The sequence below is a fragment of the Nerophis lumbriciformis genome, linkage group LG03 (assembly GCF_033978685.3).
Source record: "Nerophis lumbriciformis linkage group LG03, RoL_Nlum_v2.1, whole genome shotgun sequence".
Lineage (NCBI taxonomy): Eukaryota > Metazoa > Chordata > Actinopteri > Syngnathiformes > Syngnathidae > Nerophis > Nerophis lumbriciformis.
Window position 1 is genome coordinate 24027501 of NC_084550.2, and position 12665 is coordinate 24040165.

The following is a 12665-nucleotide window of genomic DNA, read 5'->3' on the forward strand; positions in this document are numbered from 1 at the left end:
TTGTGTTGTAGAATATTGGTTGGGAAATGACTAAATTTCAACGGTCAAATCAACGTCACAACCTGACATTGAATAAACGTCATCAAAGAGCATATTTCAACGTTGTATTTGTGTTGGGAAATGACCAAAATTCAATGGTCAAATCAACGTCAGAACCCGACATTGTTGTATTTGTGTTGTAGAATATTGGTTGAGTAATGACCAAAATTCGATGGTCAAATCAACGTCAGAACCTCACATTGAATAAACGTCGTCAAAAAGCATGTTTTAACGTTGTATTTGTGTTGGGAAATGACCAAAATTTAATGGTCAAATCATCAGAATCCGACATTGATTAAACGTCGTCAAAAACATGTTGTTTCAATGTTATATTTGTGTTGTAGAATATTGGTTGGGAAATGACCAAATTTCAACGGTCAAATCAATGTCACAACCTGACATTGATTAAACGTCATCAAAAAGCATATTTCAACGTTGTATTTGTGTTGGGAAATGACCAAAATTCAACGGTCAAATCAAGGTCAGAACCTGACATTGATTAAACATCATCAAAAAGCATGTTTCAACGTTGTATTTGTGTTGGGAAATGACCAAAATTCAACGGTCAAATCAACGTCAGAACCCGACATTGATTAAACGTCATCAAAAAGCATGTTTCAACATTGTATTTGTGCTGGGAAGTAACCAAAATTCAACGGTCAAATCAACGTCAGAACCCGACATTGTTTAAACATCGTCAAAAAGCATGTTGTTTCAATGTTGTATTTGTGTTGTAAAATTACCAAAATTCAATGGTCAAATCAACGTCAGAACCCAACATTGATTAAACGTCGTCAAAAAGCATGTTGTTTCAACGTTGTATTTGTGTTGTAGAATATTGGCTGAGAAATGACCAAAATTCGATGGTCAAATCAACGTCAGAACCTCACATTGATTAAACGTCGTCAAAAAGCATGTTGTTTCAACGTTGTATTTGTGTTGAGAAATAACCAAAATTCAACGGTCAAATCAACGTCAGAACCTGACATTGATTAAACGTCGTCAAAAAGCATGTTTTAACGTTGTATTTGTGTTGGGAAATGACCCAAATTTAACGGTCAAATAGTCAGAATCTGACATTGATTAAACATGTTGTTTCAATGTTATATTTGTGTTGTAGAATATTGGTTGGGGAATGACCAAATTTCAACGGTCAAATCAACGTCACAACCTGACATTGATGAAACGTCATCAAAAAGCATGTTTCAACGTTGTATTTGTGTTGGGAAATAACCAAAATTCAACGGTCAAATCAACGTCAGAACCTGACATTGAATAAACGTCGTCAAAAAGCATGTTTTAACGTTGTATTTGTGTTGGGCAAGGACCAAAATTCAACGGTCAAATCAACGTCAGAACCCAACATTGATTAAACGTCGACAAAAAGCATGTTGTTTCAATGTTGTATTTGTGTTGTAGAATATTGGTTGAGAAATGACCAAAATTCGATGGTCAAATCAACGTCAGAACCTGACATTGAATAAATGTCGTCAAAAAGCATGTTTTAACGTTGTATTTGTGTTGGGAAATGACCAAAATTTAATGGTCAAATCGTCAGAATCTGACATTGATTAAACATCGTCAAAAACATGTTGTTTCAATGTTATATTTGCGTTGTAGAATATTGGTTGGGAAATGACCAAATTTCAACGGTCAAATCAACGTCACAACCTGACATTGATTAAACGTCATCAAAAAGCATGTTTCAACGTTGTATTTGTGTTGGGAAATAACCAAAATTCAACGGTCAAATCAACGTCAGAACCTGACATTGAATAAACGTCGTCAAAAAGCATGTTTTAACGTTGTATTTGTGTTGGGAAATGACCAAAATTCAATGGTCAAATCAACGTCAGAACCCGACATTGTTTAAACATTGTCAAAAAGCATGTTGTTTCAATGTTGTATTTGTGTTGTAGAATATTGGTTGAGTAATGACCAAAATTCGATGGTCAAATCAACGTCAGAACCTCACATTGAATAAACGTCGTCAAAAAGCATGTTTTAACGTTGTATTTGTGTTGGGAAATGACCAAAATTCAACGGTCAAATCAACGTCAGAACCCAACATTGATTAAACGTCGTCAAAAAGCATGTTGTTTCAATGTTATATTTGTGTTGTAGAATATTGGTTGGGAAATGACCAAAATTCGATGGTCAAATCAACGTCAGAACCTCACATTGATTAAACGTCGTCAAAAAGCATGTTGTTTCAACGTTGTATTTGTGTTGAGAAATAACCAAAATTCAACGGTCTAATCAACGTCAGAACCTGACATTGAATAAACGTCGTCAAAAAGCATGTTTTAACGTTGTATTTGTGTTGGGAAATGACCAAAATTTAATGGTCAAATCGTCAGAATCCGACATTGATTGAACGTCATCAAAAACATGTTTCAATGTTATATTTGGGTTGTAGAATATTGGTTGGGAAATGACTAAATTTCAACGGTCAAATCAACGTCACAACCTGACATTGAATAAACGTCATCAAAGAGCATATTTCAACGTTGTATTTGTGTTGGGAAATGACCAAAATTCAATGGTCAAATCAACGTCAGAACCCGACATTGTTGTATTTGTGTTGTAGAATATTGGTTGAGTAATGACCAAAATTCGATGGTCAAATCAACGTCAGAACCTCACATTGAATAAACGTCGTCAAAAAGCATGTTTTAACGTTGTATTTGTGTTGGGAAATGACCAAAATTTAATGGTCAAATCATCAGAATCCGACATTGATTAAACGTCGTCAAAAACATGTTGTTTCAATGTTATATTTGTGTTGTAGAATATTGGTTGGGAAATGACCAAATTTCAACGGTCAAATCAATGTCACAACCTGACATTGATTAAACGTCATCAAAAAGCATATTTCAACGTTGTATTTGTGTTGGGAAATGACCAAAATTCAACGGTCAAATCAAGGTCAGAACCTGACATTGATTAAACATCATCAAAAAGCATGTTTCAACGTTGTATTTGTGTTGGGAAATGACCAAAATTCAACGGTCAAATCAACGTCAGAACCCGACATTGATTAAACGTCATCAAAAAGCATGTTTCAACATTGTATTTGTGCTGGGAAGTAACCAAAATTCAACGGTCAAATCAACGTCAGAACCCGACATTGTTTAAACATCGTCAAAAAGCATGTTGTTTCAATGTTGTATTTGTGTTGTAAAATTACCAAAATTCAATGGTCAAATCAACGTCAGAACCCAACATTGATTAAACGTCGTCAAAAAGCATGTTGTTTCAACGTTGTATTTGTGTTGTAGAATATTGGTTGAGAAATGACCAAAATTCGATGGTCAAATCAACGTCAGAACCTCACATTGATTAAACGTCGTCAAAAAGCATGTTGTTTCAACGTTGTATTTGTGTTGAGAAATAACCAAAATTCAACGGTCAAATCAACGTCAGAACCTGACATTGATTAAACGTCGTCAAAAAGCATGTTTTAACGTTGTATTTGTGTTGGGAAATGACCCAAATTTAACGGTCAAATAGTCAGAATCTGACATTGATTAAACATGTTGTTTCAATGTTATATTTGTGTTGTAGAATATTGGTTGGGGAATGACCAAATTTCAACGGTCAAATCAACGTCACAACCTGACATTGATGAAACGTCATCAAAAAGCATGTTTCAACGTTGTATTTGTGTTGGGAAATAACCAAAATTCAACGGTCAAATCAACGTCAGAACCTGACATTGAATAAACGTCGTCAAAAAGCATGTTTTAACGTTGTATTTGTGTTGGGCAAGGACCAAAATTCAACGGTCAAATCAACGTCAGAACCCAACATTGATTAAACGTCGACAAAAAGCATGTTGTTTCAATGTTGTATTTGTGTTGTAGAATATTGGTTGAGAAATGACCAAAATTCGATGGTCAAATCAACGTCAGAACCTGACATTGAATAAATGTCGTCAAAAAGCATGTTTTAACGTTGTATTTGTGTTGGGAAATGACCAAAATTTAATGGTCAAATCGTCAGAATCTGACATTGATTAAACATCGTCAAAAACATGTTGTTTCAATGTTATATTTGCGTTGTAGAATATTGGTTGGGAAATGACCAAATTTCAACGGTCAAATCAACGTCACAACCTGACATTGATTAAACGTCATCAAAAAGCATGTTTCAACGTTGTATTTGTGTTGGGAAATAACCAAAATTCAACGGTCAAATCAACGTCAGAACCTGACATTGAATAAACGTCGTCAAAAAGCATGTTTTAACGTTGTATTTGTGTTGGGAAATGACCAAAATTCAATGGTCAAATCAACGTCAGAACCCGACATTGTTTAAACATTGTCAAAAAGCATGTTGTTTCAATGTTGTATTTGTGTTGTAGAATATTGGTTGAGTAATGACCAAAATTCGATGGTCAAATCAACGTCAGAACCTCACATTGAATAAACGTCGTCAAAAAGCATGTTTTAACGTTGTATTTGTGTTGGGAAATGACCAAAATTCAACGGTCAAATCAACGTCAGAACCCAACATTGATTAAACGTCGTCAAAAAGCATGTTGTTTCAATGTTATATTTGTGTTGTAGAATATTGGTTGGGAAATGACCAAAATTCGATGGTCAAATCAACGTCAGAACCTCACATTGATTAAACGTCGTCAAAAAGCATGTTGTTTCAACGTTGTATTTGTGTTGAGAAATAACCAAAATTCAACGGTCTAATCAACGTCAGAACCTGACATTGAATAAACGTCGTCAAAAAGCATGTTTTAACGTTGTATTTGTGTTGGGAAATGACCAAAATTTAATGGTCAAATCGTCAGAATCCGACATTGATTGAACGTCATCAAAAACATGTTTCAATGTTATATTTGGGTTGTAGAATATTGGTTGGGAAATGACTAAATTTCAACGGTCAAATCAACGTCACAACCTGACATTGAATAAACGTCATCAAAGAGCATATTTCAACGTTGTATTTGTGTTGGGAAATGACCAAAATTCAATGGTCAAATCAACGTCAGAACCCGACATTGTTGTATTTGTGTTGTAGAATATTGGTTGAGTAATGACCAAAATTCGATGGTCAAATCAACGTCAGAACCTCACATTGAATAAACGTCGTCAAAAAGCATGTTTTAACGTTGTATTTGTGTTGGGAAATGACCAAAATTTAATGGTCAAATCATCAGAATCCGACATTGATTAAACGTCGTCAAAAACATGTTGTTTCAATGTTATATTTGTGTTGTAGAATATTGGTTGGGAAATGACCAAATTTCAACGGTCAAATCAATGTCACAACCTGACATTGATTAAACGTCATCAAAAAGCATATTTCAACGTTGTATTTGTGTTGGGAAATGACCAAAATTCAACGGTCAAATCAAGGTCAGAACCTGACATTGATTAAACATCATCAAAAAGCATGTTTCAACGTTGTATTTGTGTTGGGAAATGACCAAAATTCAACGGTCAAATCAACGTCAGAACCCGACATTGATTAAACGTCATCAAAAAGCATGTTTCAACATTGTATTTGTGCTGGGAAGTAACCAAAATTCAACGGTCAAATCAACGTCAGAACCCGACATTGTTTAAACATCGTCAAAAAGCATGTTGTTTCAATGTTGTATTTGTGTTGTAAAATTACCAAAATTCAATGGTCAAATCAACGTCAGAACCCAACATTGATTAAACGTCGTCAAAAAGCATGTTGTTTCAACGTTGTATTTGTGTTGTAGAATATTGGTTGAGAAATGACCAAAATTCGATGGTCAAATCAACGTCAGAACCTCACATTGATTAAACGTCGTCAAAAAGCATGTTGTTTCAACGTTGTATTTGTGTTGAGAAATAACCAAAATTCAACGGTCAAATCAACGTCAGAACCTGACATTGATTAAACGTCGTCAAAAAGCATGTTTTAACGTTGTATTTGTGTTGGGAAATGACCCAAATTTAACGGTCAAATAGTCAGAATCTGACATTGATTAAACATGTTGTTTCAATGTTATATTTGTGTTGTAGAATATTGGTTGGGGAATGACCAAATTTCAACGGTCAAATCAACGTCACAACCTGACATTGATGAAACGTCATCAAAAAGCATGTTTCAACGTTGTATTTGTGTTGGGAAATAACCAAAATTCAACGGTCAAATCAACGTCAGAACCTGACATTGAATAAACGTCGTCAAAAAGCATGTTTTAACGTTGTATTTGTGTTGGGCAAGGACCAAAATTCAACGGTCAAATCAACGTCAGAACCCAACATTGATTAAACGTCGACAAAAAGCATGTTGTTTCAATGTTGTATTTGTGTTGTAGAATATTGGTTGAGAAATGACCAAAATTCGATGGTCAAATCAACGTCAGAACCTGACATTGAATAAATGTCGTCAAAAAGCATGTTTTAACGTTGTATTTGTGTTGGGAAATGACCAAAATTTAATGGTCAAATCGTCAGAATCTGACATTGATTAAACATCGTCAAAAACATGTTGTTTCAATGTTATATTTGCGTTGTAGAATATTGGTTGGGAAATGACCAAATTTCAACGGTCAAATCAACGTCACAACCTGACATTGATTAAACGTCATCAAAAAGCATGTTTCAACGTTGTATTTGTGTTGGGAAATAACCAAAATTCAACGGTCAAATCAACGTCAGAACCTGACATTGAATAAACGTCGTCAAAAAGCATGTTTTAACGTTGTATTTGTGTTGGGAAATGACCAAAATTCAATGGTCAAATCAACGTCAGAACCCGACATTGTTTAAACATTGTCAAAAAGCATGTTGTTTCAATGTTGTATTTGTGTTGTAGAATATTGGTTGAGTAATGACCAAAATTCGATGGTCAAATCAACGTCAGAACCTCACATTGAATAAACGTCGTCAAAAAGCATGTTTTAACGTTGTATTTGTGTTGGGAAATGACCAAAATTCAACGGTCAAATCAACGTCAGAACCCAACATTGATTAAACGTCGTCAAAAAGCATGTTGTTTCAATGTTATATTTGTGTTGTAGAATATTGGTTGGGAAATGACCAAAATTCGATGGTCAAATCAACGTCAGAACCTCACATTGATTAAACGTCGTCAAAAAGCATGTTGTTTCAACGTTGTATTTGTGTTGAGAAATAACCAAAATTCAACGGTCTAATCAACGTCAGAACCTGACATTGAATAAACGTCGTCAAAAAGCATGTTTTAACGTTGTATTTGTGTTGGGAAATGACCAAAATTTAATGGTCAAATCGTCAGAATCCGACATTGATTGAACGTCATCAAAAACATGTTTCAATGTTATATTTGGGTTGTAGAATATTGGTTGGGAAATGACTAAATTTCAACGGTCAAATCAACGTCACAACCTGACATTGAATAAACGTCATCAAAGAGCATATTTCAACGTTGTATTTGTGTTGGGAAATGACCAAAATTCAATGGTCAAATCAACGTCAGAACCCGACATTGTTGTATTTGTGTTGTAGAATATTGGTTGAGTAATGACCAAAATTCGATGGTCAAATCAACGTCAGAACCTCACATTGAATAAACGTCGTCAAAAAGCATGTTTTAACGTTGTATTTGTGTTGGGAAATGACCAAAATTTAATGGTCAAATCATCAGAATCCGACATTGATTAAACGTCGTCAAAAACATGTTGTTTCAATGTTATATTTGTGTTGTAGAATATTGGTTGGGAAATGACCAAATTTCAACGGTCAAATCAATGTCACAACCTGACATTGATTAAACGTCATCAAAAAGCATATTTCAACGTTGTATTTGTGTTGGGAAATGACCAAAATTCAACGGTCAAATCAAGGTCAGAACCTGACATTGATTAAACATCATCAAAAAGCATGTTTCAACGTTGTATTTGTGTTGGGAAATGACCAAAATTCAACGGTCAAATCAACGTCAGAACCCGACATTGATTAAACGTCGTCAAAAAGCATGTTGTTTCAACGTTGTATTTGTGTTGTAGAATATTGGTTGAGAAATGACCAAAATTCGATGGTCAAATCAACGTCAGAACCTCACATTGATTAAACGTCGTCAAAAAGCATGTTGTTTCAACGTTGTATTTGTGTTGAGAAATAACCAAAATTCAACGGTCAAATCAACGTCAGAACCTGACATTGATTAAACGTCGTCAAAAAGCATGTTTTAACGTTGTATTTGTGTTGGGAAATGACCCAAATTTAACGGTCAAATAGTCAGAATCTGACATTGATTAAACATGTTGTTTCAATGTTATATTTGTGTTGTAGAATATTGGTTGGGGAATGACCAAATTTCAACGGTCAAATCAACGTCACAACCTGACATTGATGAAACGTCATCAAAAAGCATGTTTCAACGTTGTATTTGTGTTGGGAAATAACCAAAATTCAACGGTCAAATCAACGTCAGAACCTGACATTGAATAAACGTCATCAAAAAGCATGTTTTAACGTTGTATTTGTGTTGGGCAAGGACCAAAATTCAACGGTCAAATCAACGTCAGAACCCAACATTGATTAAACGTCGACAAAAAGCATGTTGTTTCAATGTTGTATTTGTGTTGTAAAATTACCAAAATTCAATGGTCAAATCAACGTCAGAACCCAACATTGATTAAACGTCGTCAAAAAGCATGTTGTTTCAACGTTGTATTTGTGTTGTAGAATATTGGTTGAGAAATGACCAAAATTCGATGGTCAAATCAACGTCAGAACCTCACATTGATTAAACGTCGTCAAAAAGCATGTTGTTTCAACGTTGTATTTGTGTTGAGAAATAACCAAAATTCAACGGTCAAATCAACGTCAGAACCTGACATTGATTAAACGTCGTCAAAAAGCATGTTTTAACGTTGTATTTGTGTTGGGAAATGACCCAAATTTAACGGTCAAATAGTCAGAATCTGACATTGATTAAACATGTTGTTTCAATGTTATATTTGTGTTGTAGAATATTGGTTGGGGAATGACCAAATTTCAACGGTCAAATCAACGTCACAACCTGACATTGATGAAACGTCATCAAAAAGCATGTTTCAACGTTGTATTTGTGTTGGGAAATAACCAAAATTCAACGGTCAAATCAACGTCAGAACCTGACATTGAATAAACGTCATCAAAAAGCATGTTTTAACGTTGTATTTGTGTTGGGCAAGGACCAAAATTCAACGGTCAAATCAACGTCAGAACCCAACATTGATTAAACGTCGACAAAAAGCATGTTGTTTCAATGTTGTATTTGTGTTGTAGAATATTGGTTGAGAAATGACCAAAATTCGATGGTCAAATCAACGTCAGAACCTCACATTGATTAAACGTCGTCAAAAAGCATGTTGTTTCAACGTTGTATTTGTGTTGAGAAATAACCAAAATTCAACGGTCAAATCAACGTCAGAACCTGACATTGAATAAATGTCGTCAAAAAGCATGTTTTAACGTTGTATTTGTGTTGGGAAATGACCAAAATTTAATGGTCAAATCGTCAGAATCTGACATTGATTAAACATCGTCAAAAACATGTTGTTTCAATGTTATATTTGCGTTGTAGAATATTGGTTGGGAAATGACCAAATTTCAACGGTCAAATCAACGTCACAACCTGACATTGATTAAACGTCATCAAAAAGCATGTTTCAACGTTGTATTTGTGTTGGGAAATAACCAAAATTCAACGGTCAAATCAACGTCAGAACCTGACATTGAATAAACGTCGTCAAAAAGCATGTTTTAACGTTGTATTTGTGTTGGGAAATGACCAAAATTCAATGGTCAAATCAACGTCAGAACCCGACATTGTTTAAACATTGTCAAAAAGCATGTTGTTTCAATGTTGTATTTGTGTTGTAGAATATTGGTTGAGTAATGACCAAAATTCGATGGTCAAATCAACGTCAGAACCTCACATTGAATAAACGTCGTCAAAAAGCATGTTTTAACGTTGTATTTGTGTTGGGAAATGACCAAAATTTAATGGTCAAATCGTCAGAATCCGACATTGATTAAACGTCGTCAAAAAGCATGTTGTTTCAATGTTATATTTGTGTTGTAGAATATTGGTTGGGAAATGACCAAATTTCAACGGTCAAATCAACGTCACAACCTGACATTGATTAAACGTCATCAAAAAGCATATTTCAACGTTGTATTTGTGTTGGGAAATGACCAAAATTCAACGGTCAAATTAAGGTCAGAACCTGACATTGATTAAACATCATCAAAAAGCATGTTTCAACGTTGTATTTGTGTTGGGAAATGACCAAAATTCAACGGTCAAATCAACGTCAGAACCCGACATTGATTAAACGTCATCAAAAAGTATGTTTCAACATTGTATTTGTGCTGGGAAGTAACCAAAATTCAACGGTCAAATCAACGTCAGAACCCGACATTGTTTAAACATCGTCAAAAAGCATGTTGTTTCAATGTTGTATTTGTGTTGTAAAATTACCAAAATTCAATGGTCAAATCAACGTCAGAACCCAACATTGATTAAACGTCGACAAAAAGCATGTTGTTTCAACGTTGTATTTGTGTTGTAGAATATTGGTTGAGAAATGACCAAAATTCGATGGTCAAATCAACGTCAGAACCTCACATTGATTAAACGTCGTCAAAAAGCATGTTGTTTCAACGTTGTATTTGTGTTGAGAAATAACCAAAATTCAACGGTCTAATCAACGTCAGAACCTGACATTGAATAAACGTCGTCAAAAAGCATGTTTTAACGTTGTATTTGTGTTGGGAAATGACCAAAATTTAATGGTCAAATCGTCAGAATCCGACATTGATTAAACGTCGTCAAAAACATGTTGTTTCAATGTTATATTTGTGTTGTAGAATATTGGTTGGGAAATGACCAAATTTCAACGGTCAAATCAACGTCACAACCTGACATTGATTAAACGTCATCAAAAAGCATATTTCAACGTTGTATTTGTGTTGGGAAATGACCAAAATTCAACGGTCAAATTAAGGTCAGAACCTGACATTGATTAAACATCATCAAAAAGCATGTTTCAACGTTGTATTTGTGTTGGGAAATGACCAAAATTCAACGGTCAAATCAACGTCAGAACCCGACATTGATTAAACGTCATCAAAAAGCATGTTTCAACATTGTATTTGTGCTGGGAAGTAACCAAAATTCAACGGTCAAATCAACGTCAGAACCCGACATTGTTTAAACATCGTCAAAAAGCATGTTGTTTCAATGTTGTATTTGTGTTGTAAAATTACCAAAATTCAATGGTCAAATCAACGTCAGAACCCAACATTGATTAAACGTCGACAAAAAGCATGTTGTTTCAACGTTGTATTTGTGTTGTAGAATATTGGTTGAGAAATGACCAAAATTCGATGGTCAAATCAACGTCAGAACCTCACATTGATTAAACGTCGTCAAAAAGCATGTTGTTTCAACGTTGTATTTGTGTTGGGAAATGACCAAAATTAAACGGTCAAATCAACGTCAGAGCCCGACATTGATTAAACGTCGTCAAAAAGCATGTTGTATTTGTGTTGTAAAATTACCAAATTTCAATGGTCAAATCAACGTCATAACCCAACATTGATTAAACGTCAGCAAAAAGCATGTTGTTTTAACGTTGTATTTGTGTTGAAGAATATTGGTTGAGAAATGACCAAAATTCTACGGTCAAATCAACGTCAGAACCCGACATTGATTAAACGTCGTCAAAAAGCATGTTGTTTCAACGTTGTATTTGTGTTGGGAAATGACCAAAATTCAACGGTCAAATCAACGTCAGAACCCAACATTGATTAAACGTCGACAAAAAGCATGTTGTTTCAACGTTGTACTTGTGTTGTAGAATATTGGTTGAGAAATGACCAAATTTCAATGGTCAAATCAACGTCAGAACCTGACATTGATTAAACGTCGTCAAAAAGCATGTTGTTTCAACGTTGTATTTGTGTTGAGAAATAACCAAAATTCAACGGTTAAATCAACGTCAGAACCTGACATTGAATAAACGTCGTCAAAAAGCATGTTTTAACGTTGTATTTGTATTGGGAAATGACCAAAATTCAACGGTCAAATCAACGTCAGAACCCGACATTGATTAAACGTCATCAAAAAGCATGTTGTTTCAACATTGTATTTGTGTTGTAGAATATTGGTTGAGAAATGACCAAAATTCGATGGTCAAATCAACGTCAGAACCCAACATTGATTAAAGGTCATCAAAAAGCATGTTGTTTCAACATTGTATTTGTGTTGTAGAATATTGGTTGAGAAATGACCAAAATTCGATGGTCAAATCAACGTCAGAACCCGACATTGATTAAACATTGTCAAAAAGCATGTTTTAACGTTGTATTTGTGTTGAAAAATTACCAAAATTTAATGGTCAAATCGCCAGAATCCGACATTGATTAAACGTCGTCAAAAACATGTTGTTTCAATGTTATATTTGTGTTGTAGAATATTGGTTGGGAAATGACCAAATTTCAACGGTCAAATCAACGTCACAACCTGACACTGAATAAACGTCGTCAAAAAGCATGTTTTAACGTTGTATTTGTGTTGGGAAATGACCAAAATTCAACGGTCATATCAACGTCAGAACCTGACATTGATTAAACGTCGTCAAAAAGCATGTTGTT

The 12665-nt window shown here is 34.6% G+C and overlaps 1 protein-coding gene across 1 annotated transcript in view; it reads left to right on the forward strand.

Moving 5' to 3' along the window:
* mmp14b (matrix metallopeptidase 14b (membrane-inserted)) overlaps positions 1 to 12665 on the forward strand; it is an 89817-nt gene that overhangs the window by 53126 nt on the left and 24026 nt on the right. The gene's annotated exons all lie outside the window — the stretch shown is intronic.